The sequence below is a fragment of the Lathamus discolor genome, chromosome 15, assembly GCF_037157495.1.
Source record: "Lathamus discolor isolate bLatDis1 chromosome 15, bLatDis1.hap1, whole genome shotgun sequence".
Lineage (NCBI taxonomy): Eukaryota > Metazoa > Chordata > Aves > Psittaciformes > Psittacidae > Lathamus > Lathamus discolor.
This window is the reverse complement of record NC_088898.1, coordinates 2,568,917-2,586,062: the sequence shown is the minus strand read 5'-3', so window position 1 is coordinate 2,586,062 and position 17,146 is coordinate 2,568,917. Positions and strand designations below refer to the sequence as shown.

The 17,146-nt window shown below is 41.3% G+C and overlaps 1 protein-coding gene across 12 annotated transcripts in view; it reads left to right on the top strand.

Annotated features, from left to right (window-relative positions):
• STRBP (spermatid perinuclear RNA binding protein) overlaps nucleotides 1–17,146 on the top strand; it is a 67,465-nt gene that overhangs the window by 5,138 nt on the left and 45,181 nt on the right. The window contains exon 1 of one of the 12 annotated variants that reach the window (XM_065695829.1): nucleotides 12,839–12,901. The exons of the other annotated variants lie outside the window; for them this stretch is intronic. The gene's annotated coding sequence lies outside the window, so the exon portion shown is untranslated. Of the gene's footprint in view, nucleotides 1–12,838; nucleotides 12,902–17,146 lie in introns of those variants that run through there. 12 annotated transcript variants of the gene reach the window in all.

Genomic DNA, 17,146 nt, shown 5'->3' with positions numbered 1-17,146 from the left:
GAAACTTTGTGGTTAGTGCCGAAGAAGTGAAATGATGATTGAAACAGAACTTGTCATTTGGCTTGACAGTAAATGAACTCAGTGTTGAGAAAGTGATGCTGAATCTTAGAAATTGTCCCTTAGTAGGAGCAGAAAGTAGGAGCATCTGGTTTTAGAGGCTTTTACTTTGCTATTTCCTCTGATTCTTGGGAGGGGAGGCACATTCACTAAACGCATTTCTTGTTTGACTTGTAATACTGCAAATTCGAGTGCTAGCAGAGTGATTTAAGTACGGAGCCCTAAAGCATCTTTAGTATTACAGGTATGATGTTACATGTGGGTATTTGACTGATTATGACCCTAAACAAAATTGCCCCTATCCTAGTTCCAGCTGGCAGTTCCTGCCTTCCTGGAAAAGCACCAACAGGCTGCAGGTGTGGGTGAAGCCCAGGCACATGAGCTCTTTGAAGCTGGTTTGGAACAAGTGTTGTGTGTTTTTAGCAATGAGCTTTGGCAAAACAGCCACAGTAGAGGCTGAGGAGACTCAAGGCTTGAGAGCAGCATCTTTCTGGGCATGCAGTACTGCTGATTTCCTCCAGGAAGATTTTGCCACAAAACGGTTTATCCTAGTGCCAGTGATACTGTGAAATTGATAGACTTTTTTTTTATTCTAGATTTTAAAGGGTTCTGTAACAGTGGATTGTGGTAAGTCATGGCTAATATTGGAGGGGAGGCATAAGAAAATCATTACTTACTGCAGGGTATTGGGTGGCTTTGTTTCTTGTTACGGTGTAGCAGCCAAAGCCTTGTTAGTGACATCCTGTTTAACCCTTTCCATAAACATGCTTTATCTCTTGAATGTCCTCCTATTTGCTATTTAGAAAGAGTAAAGAAAATTCAGTTGGAAACAAGCCACATGCTGCACCCAGCTGAATTTAGTTGCTATTGCTGAAATAGGTGGTGACCTTAAAATTACTAGTGGTACACACCTGGATAAAGAAGGTATCTAAGGTAAATGGCCTTTTTACAGCCTGCCTAGCAGAACATGGAGTGGCTGTAGTAGACGTATCACCAGGAGTCTGGGTTAAAGCCTACAGTTAAGACTGTACAAATCAGAGCATTTAAAAAACAAATTACAGGTTGTATTAAAAAAAGGGCATTTGAGTTCTCTGTCCTGTGGGAGGCAGCTGGCAAGAGCGAAGCCGGTGCTGTGCTTCTGTTACAGTATGTAGCATGATCATAAAAGGTCCAATGGTGTAACCTGCTGGAGATAAGGTGAATGGGATTGGGTTGTGGATGCTTTTGTTAACCATAGAAACAAATAACCTGTTGTTAGTCAGCACTTTCAGATCCACTGATATTTAGTGGATTTTGGATTTTGATTTAAATAGCAGCTGTTTATGTGGTGGTAATTACCCTGTCCAAGCCTGGTTGTGGTGCGCTGGTGTAGCTCGGAGCTGGTGGGGAGTGGTAGTAGCAGTAAGCACAGCCAGCACGGCTGGTTTTTCCAGCTATGCTGCGAGATGTTCTGATAGGTGTGTGGCTGATGCTGCATCTGGGTGAGGACATCAGTTCTCCTGTGTGAAGACAAGAAGAAAAATTAGTCATTTATTCTGATTTTTTGATATTTCTGTGCTGAAGGGGCAGCTCTTTTTCTGTGGTTACGGGGTGCTCTCTGGCCCTCTGTGTGCTTAGTACTTTTCCCCTGATCTACTTTACTTAATTTCTGTATGTATAATACAACAGTTTTTGAGTATTTCGCTTAATGGAAGGGGCAGCTGTAGATGTACAGCTCTAGGTGTGACGTTGGGGAGTGAAGTACTGGAGAATACATACAGCCACTGGAAAGCTAGGGGCTGTGGTATGATGGGACAAGTAGGGAACATATTGCTCCAAGTAAGATAGGTGAAACTAAGTCCTGTAGAGAACGATATGGAAGACTACAAAGTGTTTGCAGAGAAAATTGAGCATTGGAAGGTACCCATAAAAATCTGGGAAGTGCTTAGCCCCACAGTATCACATACTATGGTAGCTGTGCATCCCAGACCCAAGCCTAGACTGACTTTAGAGTAGATTAGTAAGAAATTTCAAGCTGGATTGTACTTTAGTGTAGAGATGGATTCCTGAATCAGACTGCCTAATTTTGTTGTTTCTGTTTATATAGAGACATGAAAGTTGTGCCTAGGTAGGGGTCTCTTAATGAGCAGTACTTCAGATGGATGTTAGTTGTAACTCCTCACCCTGAAACAAAGAGAAAGAAAAGCCTCAGTTCTTGGCTTCTGTAGTTTCATCCTGAACAGTAAGTACACTGAGAACTGGAGTTCCTCCCCCCATAGGTAACGCAGACAGAAATCCTACCTGGGAACCTATTTGGAGCTGGGTATCTGCTGGAATTATTTTGTAAATGCATATGGTATTGAGACTTAGATTGGATTTCTACTCCTGTTCCACTGCCAATCCTAATCTCTTTCCCTTTGCCCTGATAGCTGGTTTAACTCAACAGAAGATGAGAGGAAAACATAAATGCCCAAGAACTGATTTCTCCCCATCTCTGCTTTGAAGAACACCTTTTCCATGTCATAGATTCTTAGTGACTGTCAGCTCTTCAGAGAGCTCAAAGTATTTGATAAGCAGCTATTCAGTGTCCTAATGTTTCATGATCTCTTGATTTGATGTCTAGATAATTGGATTTAACAAATAGATTAGGACTTCTTTGGTTACCCGGTCACGCTGTCCAAGTCTTAAGTCATACTGAGACTTAATTTGTTTCTTTAAATTAATCAGCTGTGCCATTTGGATGACCTTAAAGAGTGTATCACCAGGCTTCAAATGCAGCGCTTATGCATGGCAACTGGGGATGTTATGTCACAGTCAAGCCTGGAATAATTGTGAGCATTCCTTCTAAAACTGGAAGCTAGTAAAAAGCCCAGCGGGTAATGTCTTCAATACCAGGCACAGGGTAACACTGTGATCCAGTGAAAAAGGTATAGTGATTAAACTGAAAGTATTGATTAGGGGAGTATTTGGCCTCTCTTCAGATTCTGCCACTGATTTACCCCAAAATTCCATTTCTTTCTGTCTGATTTTTCACCTATAAAGGCCTGAAATGCTTTTCTCTGTTACAGAAACTGTTATTTTGAAACCAGTAATAAATGTACTCTGGTAAATATGGTGACAAGTGTTCTAGAAAAGCCAGAAAGAAAGGCAAATACTGGGAAAGTGGGGGGAGAGACAAAGCTGGTAACTTCTCCGCTTCTGGTGGGTGAGGGTGAAATTGGTGACTGCCAAAAATATGAGCTCAGACAAGTAGCTTGTTCTGCTCTGAGCCCACATCTGTACACACCTCCTCATCTCTACAGATGGCCAGGAGGCTGAAGAGAGAACACAGTTGTCTAAATTTGTGTAAGAGAAAAGAATCATGACTCCCACCTAAGAGGTGAACAAGAACCTCCTGTAACTGGGGTATTTTTGACAATTTAAAGAATTTGACTGAATTTTCAGTCTTAGCAAATGATGTGAGACCTGACACTGTAGTTGCTAAATAAATATGTATATGTATTTTTAATGTTAATTTGTATTAAAAGATGGTTGGCTGGAACTGTACTCTTTATTCCTTCAAAGCTGGCCTGCTAAGGAATGAATTTGATGTAGAAGTCTCCTTTGCATGCTTATGCTTTACCAACTTACACGATACTTTTCCACTTCAGATTTCATACTGTTCCACGGTTTGGAAAAAACAGCTGTCACTGTCTCAGTAGTGATGGTACTGTTGGAATCAGTTGTGATAAAAGGCATAAAAATAAAATCAAAATATTTTTGTCTTTGTGTCTTTTCTACTAACATTCCGTGTGGGAATAAGATTGTCTTTTGCAGGTTGATTATTTCCAGGCAGTCTGCTTTATCTTTCAGTCATTTTCCTCTTTGTTAGCTCATGAGATAAAGGATATTGTCTAAAGCAGGTAGCTGGGAGTCAGCATTATATAAGCAGTGAACTCTTGACCAGAAATCTTTTCTTGTGGATGTGGCCTCGTGTAATAAACCATAGTAAGAGCAGTTTACAAAGTACATATTTGACAGATCTCTGATTAACCCCTGTTCTTTGCACACTGGGGTTGAATACTGAATGTTCCTGAGTTGGTACTGTGTATATTTGCTTCCCTCCAGACCGAACACTGAAGAACCCGAAACTGGAGACTTCCTGACCCTTTCAAAAACAAACGAGCAGTGTTGTTTAACTTCTTGCTATGGGTCAGGAGCCTGAGCTTCATGCCAAGTTTCAGTGTGAAATGAAGTATGACTGCAGAGCTAAGGAAGAGCTCTTGGATAGAGCGCTTATATATGGGACTACTGATAAAGCTGCAACTGTTGAGGCACTGTGACTTATAAAAGCAGATTCTGAAAAGGGAAATGGGGTGTGGCTGCTCCAAACATTCTTCAGTAAGTTCCCATTCTTTGTTGAAGAACTCACCAGCGCATAGGTGCAATGTTTTGTGTTCCTTAATGGAACACAGAATCCTGAATGGATTCCGTGTTAGTATTAATCACATTACAGATGGATCTGCTTTTTCTGTGTAGTTGGGTGGTAGCATACCTCTGGTCTGGTTCCTGCTGAGATGCTTCCAAGTGTGCTTTTAGTAATGCAACATGAGCACAGTGTCACTGTCATAACAGCATTCCACCCTCAGTGAGAACTTGCAGCAGCACCATACAAAGATGCAGTTGGCCTCCCCTTTACAGGAGAGGTCATCCTTCCAGCACCATGTCTACAAAACTTCTGGTGGCTGTGTCAAGTTCCATGACATTTTGGAGGGGAAGAGTGTGCTGAAAGAATATTATGGCTAAAGAGGATTCAGAAGAGTTTGCAGAGAAACGGGCAAATACAGAGCTGAGCTAAGCTGGCTGGGATCAATTAATTGCCCAGTGAGGTAGAGGGAGTCCAGCTGAAACTGTCAAATGTTCCTTCAGCATTAGGACTACCTATTTACTGATGCTTCTGCAGTTACTGCAGGGTTTGAATATCATTGTACTGCTGCTTCTGCAGTTGCTGTAGAAAGTGTTGGCTCAGGCTGTCTCCTTGCAGTTCTTCAGAGGAAGAACTGCTCATGGAGAGCTTGTCTGGGTAGGGGACTCAGTGGCATGTTTGTTTTCTTTCATAGTGTGATCTGTAATCTTGAATATAAATCCCTTGGCTAGCTTCTTTCGCTAGTAAATGTCTGATCTGTATGTGCTCCTTGCAGTAACGGAGTTCTCTTGTGCGAGAAGAACAGAGACTTCTTGCTTTCTGTTTGCACTGGGCACTACTGATTTGCAGTAGTCAGCTGGTTTTCTTGCCAGTTTTAGCAGGTGCACCTTGTCTCAATGAGTTCTCTTTACCCTCATCACACAGTACAGTAGCAAGTCTCATGCTCAGTACACAAAAGATTGACTTCTGGCTGAGAGTACAGGGATTTGCTGTACTTCCTCTCACTTGCCTTTGCCTTGCTCCGTTTCCATTATCTGTGCTCCTCTTGTGTTGCAGTTGGACTAGATGATCACTGTAGGTCCCTTCCAGCTGAAAATACTCTATTCTAACAAGGTCTGGAATATCTCCTGTTTGCTGTACAGGAGACAAAACTGCTTGCCTGGACATCCAGATATCCAGGATGCATGAAGCCCAAGGGAAGCGGTATGTGTTTGCTAAGAGAAGATTGGGTTAGAAGTAGGAAAAAGTAGCATCAATAGAGATGAAAAGTGGCCTTTTGGCAGAGTTGGGCTTGTTGGAGGGATCATCCTATTGAAGTACACAGTCTGTAGTCTCCTTGATGTTGGATCAAAGTAGCCATCCTGAATGAACTCACAGAAATTATAAACTGTAATTAGATGGCTGGAGCTTAGTGAGGCAGATTGAAGAGATACTGTTTGAGGTGTGTGACTGGGGTACAGGCAGGGGAAGTGATGACACACGTGTACTCCTGGTCATCTGGGAGTTACCAGTTCATTTTCTGATTTGTAAGAGATGCTGTCCATCCTCTTGGATTGTTTCGGGGTGGTTTAGATAGCTGCCTAGTATCTAGTGTGAAGACTGGGGTTGATGGGTCGATTTTTGTTTATTTGAAGAGAGAAGAATGAACACCCTGATCCTCCATAGCTTGCTCCTATGCTGTGTAGAGCAAGTGGCAAAGAAACACCAAGTGGCAAAGACAACTACCTTTGGTTTTTTTAATTCAAACCCCCAAAATATGCCACAATTTAGTGTCCAGAGTGAGCTGCTCAATGGTAAGGAGTAGGCTGCTTTATAGAGTGGGGCTGCAAAGCTTCCCCTTATCTTGTAAAATGGTTCAGGTCCTTTGCTAGTGTCCTGAAATGCTCTTGTTTTTCTGGCTTCAATTCTTCAGAGAACAGACTCTGTGTGTCCTGCTGCCTAGCAAAAGAGGGACTGCATTGTCCTCTTTGGAAAAAGACACATAAGGATCCTGAGTCCATGTCAGTTTGACTTACAAAAGAGTTGAGTGCTCAGAAAACTTTGATGCCTGAAAATAGGACACATTCTGAATTAGATTCCTGAGTCTCATCACACCATATTCAGATACTGAATTGCTAATTTGAATCTCATGAATCTACAGGTAATTGTTGTCAAGCGTTTGCTATGACAGTTTGCCAAGCTGACCTGTGGAGGAGTACTGTTGTCCTGTGAGAGATTGAACAGCAAAAGCAGCCAGCAGTGCAGTGCCTGTTCAAATTAAATAATCCTAAGTAAAGGGTGGAAAGGTAGAAAGGAGGGGAGAGGGCATGCTCCATGCTTAGTGTGTACAGTGAAAAATGAACTACTTTTCCAAGTCCTGCCGCTCCTTTACTATGGCACTGGGCAAGTCTCTTAAGTTACTGGGCGTCAGGGTCTCTTCTAAATGCAGACGGCGTAACATTTACAGCTATTATGGCAATTGTCGAATTAATGTTTATGAAGTGTTGTGAAATTCTTGTGCATGTAGCTGAGGTCTGATAACTTCTTGCTAATAAAAGCACTTTGAAGCTTGATACTGCAGTCAAAATGGAAGAGACTGAGTAATGTATTTAGTCTCTGCTGTTTAGTCCAGCCTGAAGATTGCTATCTCCTGCAGGTCAGCAATGGAACGTTGGGTAGTACTGTCTGCTTCCTGGTATACAGTGGTTTCCCAGATTTCTCTGGTCTGTAACCTCTGAGCTGGTTCATTCAAGTTGTTGTTCAAAGTTGCAAAAAACCTTGATCTCTTGAGTAGCTGCAGAGACAATGCTAGTGAACTTGGAGGGACTGCCAGTTGCTTCCACAGAACAGCCTGGTGACACCTGCATGTATTGGTGAGTATCTGGTTGCAGGATTGAGGAGTGGGATCAGCGAGTCTAGAAATATGACATATTGTCCCCATGGTAAATGGAAAAAAATTACCACAGCCACTTTGAATTAATACAGTTATGTAAGTGGTGGTATTAAGCAAACTGTACTTATTTTCCAATGGAGATAACTGATTCCTCTATTAGCTTTTAATTTTCATGGCAGTATTCCAAGGGGAAAAAACACTACTTAAGTTTTGTTCTTAGCCCAGAGATAAATGGAATGTCTCTGTCACTTGTCTGAAACCATGTGTTGAAAGGCATGATATTTTTTCCTAACAGTTTTGCAGAGTAATAGGACAGAATACGATTTGGATTACAGAAGACACATGCTGGGTCAGTTTAAAGTCTGCCAAGTTCTCATTTGCAATTTCTAGAAAATTTAGAACAGAAACATCTGAGTGCTTGCAGAAATCATCATTCTAAATTTAACTTCTGGATTTTGTCTTGGTAAAGCATGAAACTCTCTGGTAGGATTTGTCCACTGAATTTTAAGCATAGGTTTTTTTGTGTCGAGGGTTCTGCACTGGTGGCTCTGAAGTTCTTTCCCTAGCCCTTCAAAGTGTGAGTTCTAAATGCTTTAGAGCAAGATGCTAAGTGAGAAGTGTTAGCCAGGTTTAATTACTTCCTTTTTGTTCCTCTCAAAACAAGCAAAAAGCCTTTGGAAGAACATTCTTTCACCTTGGTGTTGTTTCCTTTAATGTATTTCTGCGGTTAATTAATGATGAACTAACTTGTCAAGTTAGTTCTGACTGGCCTCTGAACACTGTAGTGCAGCAAGCGTAGGAGTTGGCAAATATCACTGACAAGCCTGAAACAGAGACTTTTGTCTCACAGCAGAGGAGCCATGCAGAGAGAATAGAAGAACTTGTAAAACAGCAGAAGTAAGGGCTTTCAGTGCACAAAGCAACACATCTTGGTGCTTTTTTTCAAGATATTTTTTTTCTCATTAACACAAAAGTTTCATGTTTTAGAGTTGAATTTTGTTTGAACTGTGGAATAAATTGGATTGACAGCATTATAATCTGACAGTCTTTTTACCATTGAAAGTACAGACTTTGAAAACCACGCAGGTTTTTCGTGCTGACAAGGCCAGAGGTCAGTGTTCTCGTTCTCTTTGCTGTGGCAGCCTATAATAATGATGTGACATAGACCCATATTTACATACGTGGCCTAAGTAGGCAATAAAAACGTCAAGACTCTAATCGAGTTTCCTCGTAACTTCTCACTGAGGGATGAAAGGTTTTACGTCCTATTGCCCAGTTTAGAACACCATCCAGTTGTGCAGTAGGTGGTTTTAATTCAGGTTTTGACCCTGCCCTCTACCTCTTGCACTCTGCACTCTCCTACCCTGACAGGTTTTAGCTTTCCAAATGCATCTTCTTTTGATGGGATTTATTTTATTTTTCAATGATGCTGTTAGGAACAGCAGGTTTCCTGTTATCAGGGGAACTGAAGTGGCTAGACACAAAATGCAGTTAATGGCCCAAAATAAACTAACTTAGATTGTTTTTCTCTAGTCTTTCCCCTGATAGTAATTTCAAGTGTTACTTTTAGCAACTGTAGTGTATGAAGGGAACTTTGGGGAGAAGGAATTTTGTTGTTGTAAATCAATCTCCCTGCAAAGCTCAGAGCACTTTGAATGCTGCTATTGATTGCACAGTCTGTTTGTTTCCCTCAGACCAAACTGGGTATGCACCCTCTTTTACACTGGAGTTGAGCAGTTTGCTGTGTGCTTGTGGCACGCATGTGGCCTCCAAGACACTGATGTTCATTACAGCCTTGTATTTTGTTGTTCAGAGATGTGTTGCTTAATGCTGACAGGGAGAACAAGGTACAAGATTCATTACCTGATCTAAAGAAAATGGTGTCGAGTGGCAAAAACTGAAGAGCCTTCTATTAAGAGATGAAGAAGCATCTTTCACACTGCTTTGAGTGAAGTGGCACACTAGAGATGACATTGTTATCTGTGAAGAGAGATGAAACTAATTCAGAGCCCTATATGAAATACAAAGCAAGAAGTCATGTCTGTTCTTAAAAATGACCCCCAGGTGAGATTGGTAGATTTGTGCTGTTGGCTTCTTGCTTCCACCAGGTTTTATTTGGAATTCAAAAGATAAAAACCCCAATTGAATGTAACTTCTCAAGTTCAAGATCAATTACTTAAACAGTTGTGTTCTCTAAAGACATTGGAGAATATAGTGCTACAGGCGCCTAAACATAATTTTGCTAATCTTTTTCTATTTCAAGATCATATTAAAAATAAGCAAAGAGAAAAGGTTGTGGAATTCATTACTTGTCTCAGGAAGTTCCTAAGGGTGAGACACAGATATAACCTACACTGAGAAATTAACTTTGCAGCTTAGCTTGTGGTCTTCAAACATTACTGCCACCATGATGGTCCCTGCTAGAGTTAGCTTTTTTTCTACTTTTACACAGCTCCGCTGTGCTAACTGGAGAGAAGAATAATAGATGAGTTCTGCAACTGCAGTTGGCAGATCTGACAGCACATGTTTGCAGCAGAGATCTGCTGAGGCAAGAAGATGCAGGATTAAGCCAATTCAAAATATTTCGAGAGTCTTCTGGTATTCCAGGAAAATGGGATTTTTAAAGTATTTGGTTTTGTAAATCTCTAGATGTGTTTGTGGCTCTTATTCTTCCTCTTGGCCAAGCCAGGGCTTCCTACTACAAAATCTTGTTCAAGACATGAATAATGGACTTAAATCACTGATGCCAGACTAACACACTGGTGTGGTGATGTGTGTTACTTTCATAAGGATATTGTTGCTAGCTTTCATGCATAGATAAATTAATGCAAATCTTCTGGTAGGGTTATCGTGCATGTGAAGTAAATAATTGTGTTCTGAGGCTGAAAATTGATGGCAGCCAGGGTAGTGTTCCCTGGAGAGATATTCCCTTTGCTTTCTGTTGTAGGGGCTCTTCAACTATATTTGAAATCAAACTTGGTAGCTCCTGCCTGGCAGATAGCATCTCTGTTTCTGTCATTCTTCCCACTCCAAATGTTTCCATTACTAACACCGACTCATTGGCGTTCAATACTGGCTTTATGGAACATGTCCTTTTTAAAAACAATTCCACTAAAAATCCTCCTTTCCCCTCTCTTTTGTATGAATGACTTACAAAGTCAGCTCCAAGTCAGTTATGTGGAAGAAATTCATGCATTAAGCTGTGGGTTTGGTTTTGCTGTAGCTGAGGGTTATGGTGAGGCCCTGCAGGTGGGAATGAGGACCCAAGTGGTGCAGCAGCCAAGATGCTGCTCCTCTGGGCTGCTGAGACTGTACAGGTCAGATCTGCAGCACTGTAAAGGAAGAGTGTTTCAAGGGAGGAAGTTTTGGTTTCTGAAACAGCCCAAGACCATAATTACAAATTTAGCTTCAGATGCTTCTGTGGCATTACATGTTGTCACATTGGGCTTCAGGCTTCCCTGGAAATAATAATCTGGGACACAGGAGAATGAGAGAAACAAACAGAAAGTAACAGGGTTGGATGGATGGCAGGAAAAAACCTTAAAGAAACTTAAGTAACCCAGGACCTTTGACAAGATGTTCTTTGACAAAAAAACCAATTAAGCAGTAAAAATTAAAGTGGATTTGTTCAGTAGTCAAAGCGGAACTAAAACATGGTGTAAGTCTGGTCATGGAGGAGGTGTACTGGCTGAGAGCACAAGAGCTCTTTGCACGGTGCTTGCAGAGTGTAGTGCTCTTCTCTTCCAAATCCTTTGAAATTATCTCCCTTTAATTAAAAAATAACCAAAAAGGCACTGAAGCAGCAAGAGTGGCAGAGCAGAAAATGCGTTTAAGTGCAGAGTTATGAATGTTTAAACTGGCTGTGGAAGGCAGATGTGCACAGTAGCCAGTGTGGATTTGCAATATTGAAAATGCCAGCTTCTTTACATATTGACATGGGAAGAAACTTGAGGGGAGAAAATGTTGCTTAAATTTCAGCATTAAGGCTTGCTGAAACTTTAGTCAGAAGGATAGCATTTGTTCTTAAAAGCTTCTTAATACTTTGAAATTGAAACTTGATGTAAACAGTAGAAAAACGTGAATCTCAATTATTCACATTGGATTACTTGTAAGAAAAAAGTATTGATTTTGTTTTATTTACAACACAAGTTTAGGATCCACATTGCTTTACTCTTTCATCTTACTAATTACCAAGATATGATTTAGCTTGGGATGCAGAACAGCAGACAACTAGTTTTGCTGTTGCCTCATGGAATTGATGAAAAGTGCAATCCACCAATACAAGCAGATCTAGTTTTTCTGTAGGTCAGTTTATTCTCTCTTATTTATTACCAACATAGTGAGGGAATGCCATGATTTTTAGCCTTTTCCATGTGTGTGCCTTTGGCATCTCACAGTTCTGTAGAAGATGGATTCTTCTTGATGGAAGAGTGACATCTTGCTGGCCTTTTCCACATCCTGGTTTGTGTATCAAATGTAGTTAGTTGGTAGGCTGCAGCTCAGGTCAACCTACAGTCTATGGGATATGAATCATAGCAGGGAAGAAACTGGGGCACTGCAGCTATTTCAGTTGAGCAGAAGGGTGCTGTGGAAGGAATGTGTCCCTGTTCTTAATCCCTTAAACATTGTGGCTGTTTCCCACTATGGTTCTGGAGCAAAGAAAGCCTTGCAGATAAGGAAGTGGATACAAACAACAGGGAAAGTATCTAGCAGGTTTATAGGGCTTTAGTGTTGAAGGTTTATGAAGGTTTATGAAGCTTTAGTGTTGGGATGTGAGTGCAGGACAGGGCTTGCGTGGTGAGAAGCCCAGCATGGCACTGAACTGCTCTGTGTGGTTCTTTTGGAGAATGTGATGTAATTTGAATCACAGATCCAGAATTTTACTTAAACCAGGTCTGTCTCTGGATGAATGACATTGCAGATGGCGTCAGTGTCATGTTATACTTTTTATTAATTTAGTTAATTCTTCAACTGTAAATGAATATAGTCTGTTAGGAACTTCAGATGATCTTGAGCATGGATGTCAGATTATGGCTTCTTCACAAACGGGTGCATGCTGTGAAGTAGCAGCAGGTTTGCACTGTCCAGTTTAGCCAGAAGAGCAGGAATTCCTATGTTAGGATGACAGAAGTCAGTTTAACATTTCACAGACAGAGAATCCACTGGTGGTTTCTGCCTTGTCCCAAATGAATACTTTGCTATTACTTATTTATGTATTATCTAATCTGTGATTATTTTCTTTAAGACACCTGCCAAGTGCTTGGTTTTACAGGCAATTCAGTTTTGCCTGTTTCTGACTGGTCGAGCAGGAAATACTTTAAACTATTAATGTTCATGTGTCAATTTGTAATTTAAAACCAGCCACTTTTTAAACCTTTTTTTTCCTTTGCACTTGTTCTATCTCTGCTCAGTCTTGCATCTTGACCCATTCCAACGTTTCATTACAGACTCTCAGCACTAGCTGGGACTGGTGTGCTGGGCGTTGTGCAGTTGTTGGGGGACATGAGGCTACATAAAAATCTGGAGGGAGATAGATATAAGAAATACCTTGAGGACTGCAACTGGTGTGCTGCTCTGAAGAGCACTTGGTGAGTTTGATCACGTATCTTCCTGTCCTCACTAGTGAAGAGTAGCTTGAATCATAACGGAGAAGGATTTATATTCCTTCCAAAACTATCTTTTTGTTACACGTTATAATTTGCTGTCTGTGGTTATTTCTACTAATGCATATTTCTTTCTGAGATTGGATGTGGTTCTATATAAGATACAGCATTTTCTTCTTCAAGTGATTGTATATATGCTCACACTGTGCCTCCGTGTTCCATTTTTAACCTTCCTGTTAGGCTAGTGATGATTTCCCCTTAGACCATCTTTTCTTCACCCTCTTTTTCCAGGAGCTAAAAATACGAGCGATGCTCTGCACATCCCTATTTCCTGTTACCTTCATGCATTAATCTAGATTAACTGATTGTTTGGCTTTATTTCTTCAACTTCTTTAACTACTTCACCAGTGATTTATTTTGGTTGCTTTTTCATTCCTTGCTCTACAATGTGGAGGAGAATCCATGTGTTCTTTACAAGTACTTCGTGGCATCTTTGAACCCAGGGTCCAGGTTCTCTCTCCATGCCTGTCCTCGGCACAGCTGAAACCCCTCCAGGAGTTCTTTCTGTAGCTTCTTCCATGCTGACAACTGGGCAGCTGCTGCTTCCCTTGTGCTGTGAGCACTGCCAGAGCTGTGGACCATGGAAAGATGACTTTGATTTCTCTGTCCATGATTCCAGATCTGTTTATCAAGTATGTGCCTGCCCTGTCTTTGGTTCTTGTTAAAGTTGCATGTCGGGGCTGATTGGCAGAGGCTGTTCCTAGGAGATTCCTGAGCACAGGAGCCTTTCTTGAAACATTGTGAGAGCTGAACAGGCAGGAGTAAAGCTACAGGCAAGTATTTGTTGTATGAAGTGCAGGGATTTGCCAGAGGGAAGTACCTTCCCAGCTCTTAACTGTAGTGCTGCTTTGTAATTATTAATTTGGCTGGAAAATTCCAGTCTTCTCAATGTGAACCCAGATGCAATTTTGCCAGGAATTGCATTACCTGGGAAATAAAACTCCTATGAATGTACAGTCTCCAGGTGAAACTGAATGCTGAGCATATTGTTGGAAGCAGGCTGAGTCTCATTAAATATGCATCCCAGTGTTACAATTGCACTTCTTTACAGAAGACTTACACGGTGATGAGTGCCAAGGATTTCTCTTCTTATGGTGGAGAAGAATGAAGAAACCAGCTCTGTGCAGTGTACAGGGAGTCTGGATTTAAAATAATACCTGCACAAGTGGAGGGTCAGTCATACTCTGTGGATTTCTCTGCCCTGTGTTTCTCACTGAATCCTCATGAATTGGATTTCTTATCTGTTCCCCTCAGTTTGTTGATACTTTTAACATGAGGGAAAACTATTTTGATATTTCTCTGTCAGTTATTTTGACATTAATCAACACTGCAGATCTTGTTTTGTTTGGTGTCTGGGTACATCATAAAAAGAGTTGCTGAAAGAGTTCAATTACAATATCAGCATCTCTGCCAAATGTATTGAGCCGTTCTGAAAAGCGGCTTGTCTTTTCTGACCCAGATACACAGTTTCCAACTGTGGGAGATGCTGCCAGAAAGACTCTTGGCAGAAGGCCAGCAATAAAATTATACTGCAGAAAAAACACAACATATTTTCAGCAGCACTTTGGACGGTGTGACGAGAAATTACCTGAATGCAAAGCAGAAGTTAAAATAAGCTTCCAGTTTAAAGTTGCAAACTTCTTAGTCTGCCTTGGTAAAGGTAAGAAAAAAGGGATGTAAATTCTAGTTCTGTTACTGTGTCTGATACACCTCCGGCTGTGTTAAATACAGGTTTGTTATTGGCAACCTTAGTTGTCCTTGTTGCTCTGTTAACATAAACTTTGAGTGATCTTAGGGTGGTGTACACTGTAAACTGTAGTTCTCATGGGCAGATACTGGTATAAGGGTAGATTAGGAGGGTGGAGAGTGTTTTTATGCTTCAGCTGAGTATTGTTGGCATATGCCTTTTTGATGTAGCATTTAAAACCCATTTTCATGGTGTTCTACATGGCCTGGCCAGGCGCCTAAAGAGCAGCTCACTGAAGTGAGGGTTTGGAGGACTGCAGTCCAGTGACCCTGGTTTCCTCCTCGTCATTCCACGCAACATAGCATTCTGCTGCAAGGGGGTATCAGGGTGCCGAAGTTTGTCTCTCCTTTCTAGAAGCTTATAGGTCCCTAGTTCTGATGTTACATTCCAGTCCCCATGGAGTGCAAGTACCTGTTTCTCCTGCTTTTTCACTTTTCACAAGCACTCAAAGGTACTGAAGCATATTCATTACTTCTGGCTGTTTAAATGTCTGTCTCTTGGGAACACACTCGCCAGATGCAGGAATATATCCTGCTACAAAGGCCTCATCTGAAATTCTTCTCATTGTTTGTCTTGTGCCAAAGCATAAACTTACGTGAAGGATGGGATGTTTAATGGAAACGCTGTTAGACTGTCATGATGTTTTAATAACATTTCTAATGTGTCAAATCACAGTGACTTTAAACCCCATTGCAGACTCAGCTCTTCTGTGACCTGGTTTGGGGGCAGCAAGTATTTACTCTTGTTTTACACTTGAGGGCCACAGGATGCAGGGGTAAAATGACTTTCTCAAGGGGTCACCAAGGTTGTGGTAGCACTAGGAGCTTTTCCTAGGAATTTTCTTGCGAGTGTGGGTGGCAGCCCCGGGGTAAGACAGCCATGTGTTGTAATACTGTGCCTTTTAGTCCAGGCATCAGCTGTTACCTCCCTGAGGATGGAGGGACAAATACCCTGCTATAGCCTGGTAGTAAAATGATACTGTTGGATTTATGGAATTGCTGCTCACTTCACATAATGCTTTCTGATGTGTTTGGTGCTGAGCTATGTTCTGCTGCCTTAGTCCATATGGTTGAGCAGATTTGATTTTAGTTTTCCCTAATTTAATTCTGCATGCTGTCAAGTGTACTTTGTTCTGTATATTGTGTCTACACTTTTACAGTAAACTCCCTCCTGTTTAGTGCTTTTGTTGAAAAATTTCTCTCAAAGTCTGAACTATATTTGGTTTTCACTCCTGTGCACATTTGTGTGAGATATTCTTAGGATGTTAATGACTTGAAAGGCATCATATATAAGCTTCAACTCAACTTTCAGGATTTTTTCTTTCCAGCTGTCTGAACTTTATAATAAAGATCCCCTTCATAATTCAGCTGGGTATGTACTGTCTCACCATTCGCTGGTGAGAAACAGGCCAGGTAGAATCAAACTCATGAATACCTTCAATAACTCTTCCTTGTCACTGAAAGTTGAGCCCGTCTTGAAAACAAGATGGTTACTACCCACTTAAGGGAGAGTGTTGAAAGGTGGTGGTGGTTTTGCTTCATCTGTCCAGTAGATTAAGCCCTGTCGTAGCTATGAAACATTTGTTTTCAGGCTGTTTCAGGCTTTCAAAGAGCACTTAGCAATGAGAACTGCACCCTGAGGTACGTCTGTTTCCAGAGCCTGTGGGGTAGTTTGCAGACATGCCCTGAGACAGTCTGCTCAGCAACTGACTGCAGCACCAGAAAGTGCTCAGCCAGCGATCTTTGTCCATCTGCTTTCAATACACTGTACATGCTGATAAGCAACAGCTTGCAGTAGTCTTCAGAGGGAGGCCAGGCTGGAGTGTTGCTCAGAGTCTAGAGACATTGCACTGGACATATGCTGAAGTCAGCAACACATTCCAGTGCCCTTCTTTCTGCCTGGAATTGCCAAGTTACAGTTACCAGAGAAGATAGCAAACTGAAAATGTGAAATGTAGGAGTCTTGGGGAAGAAGAGTATGTGAAGAGAGCTGGAATTTAGTTTGAAGAGAGAACTAATTTGAAATAGATGATCTAGAAACATGTCTCATAAAAGTCTCTCTAGCTTGCCATCTGCTGACTCAAAAGCATATTATTATTATTATAGAAAAGCAAACCAAAAAGACCTCATAAAGAGTCTGGTTGCTTCTGGAAATGGTGAAAGGCTATTGAATGTGGAAGAGATTATGACTAGTTCATAGAATAAATAGTGCCAAAGCAGTAATCTTTGCTTATTTTTCCTCCCAGCTGCCTCTGCTTGGCTTTCAAGATCTCTTAAGAGACGAATCTGGTCCTATGAGAGACCATCCCCTTCTTGATGTCTTTTGGGAAGCAATTTGGTAGAGTGTTAATATGCTTTGGTAGGGTATAGCCTTTGTGATCAGAAGTGAGGTCCTTCAGGGTTTTCATTAGCTTGCTTTTCCCA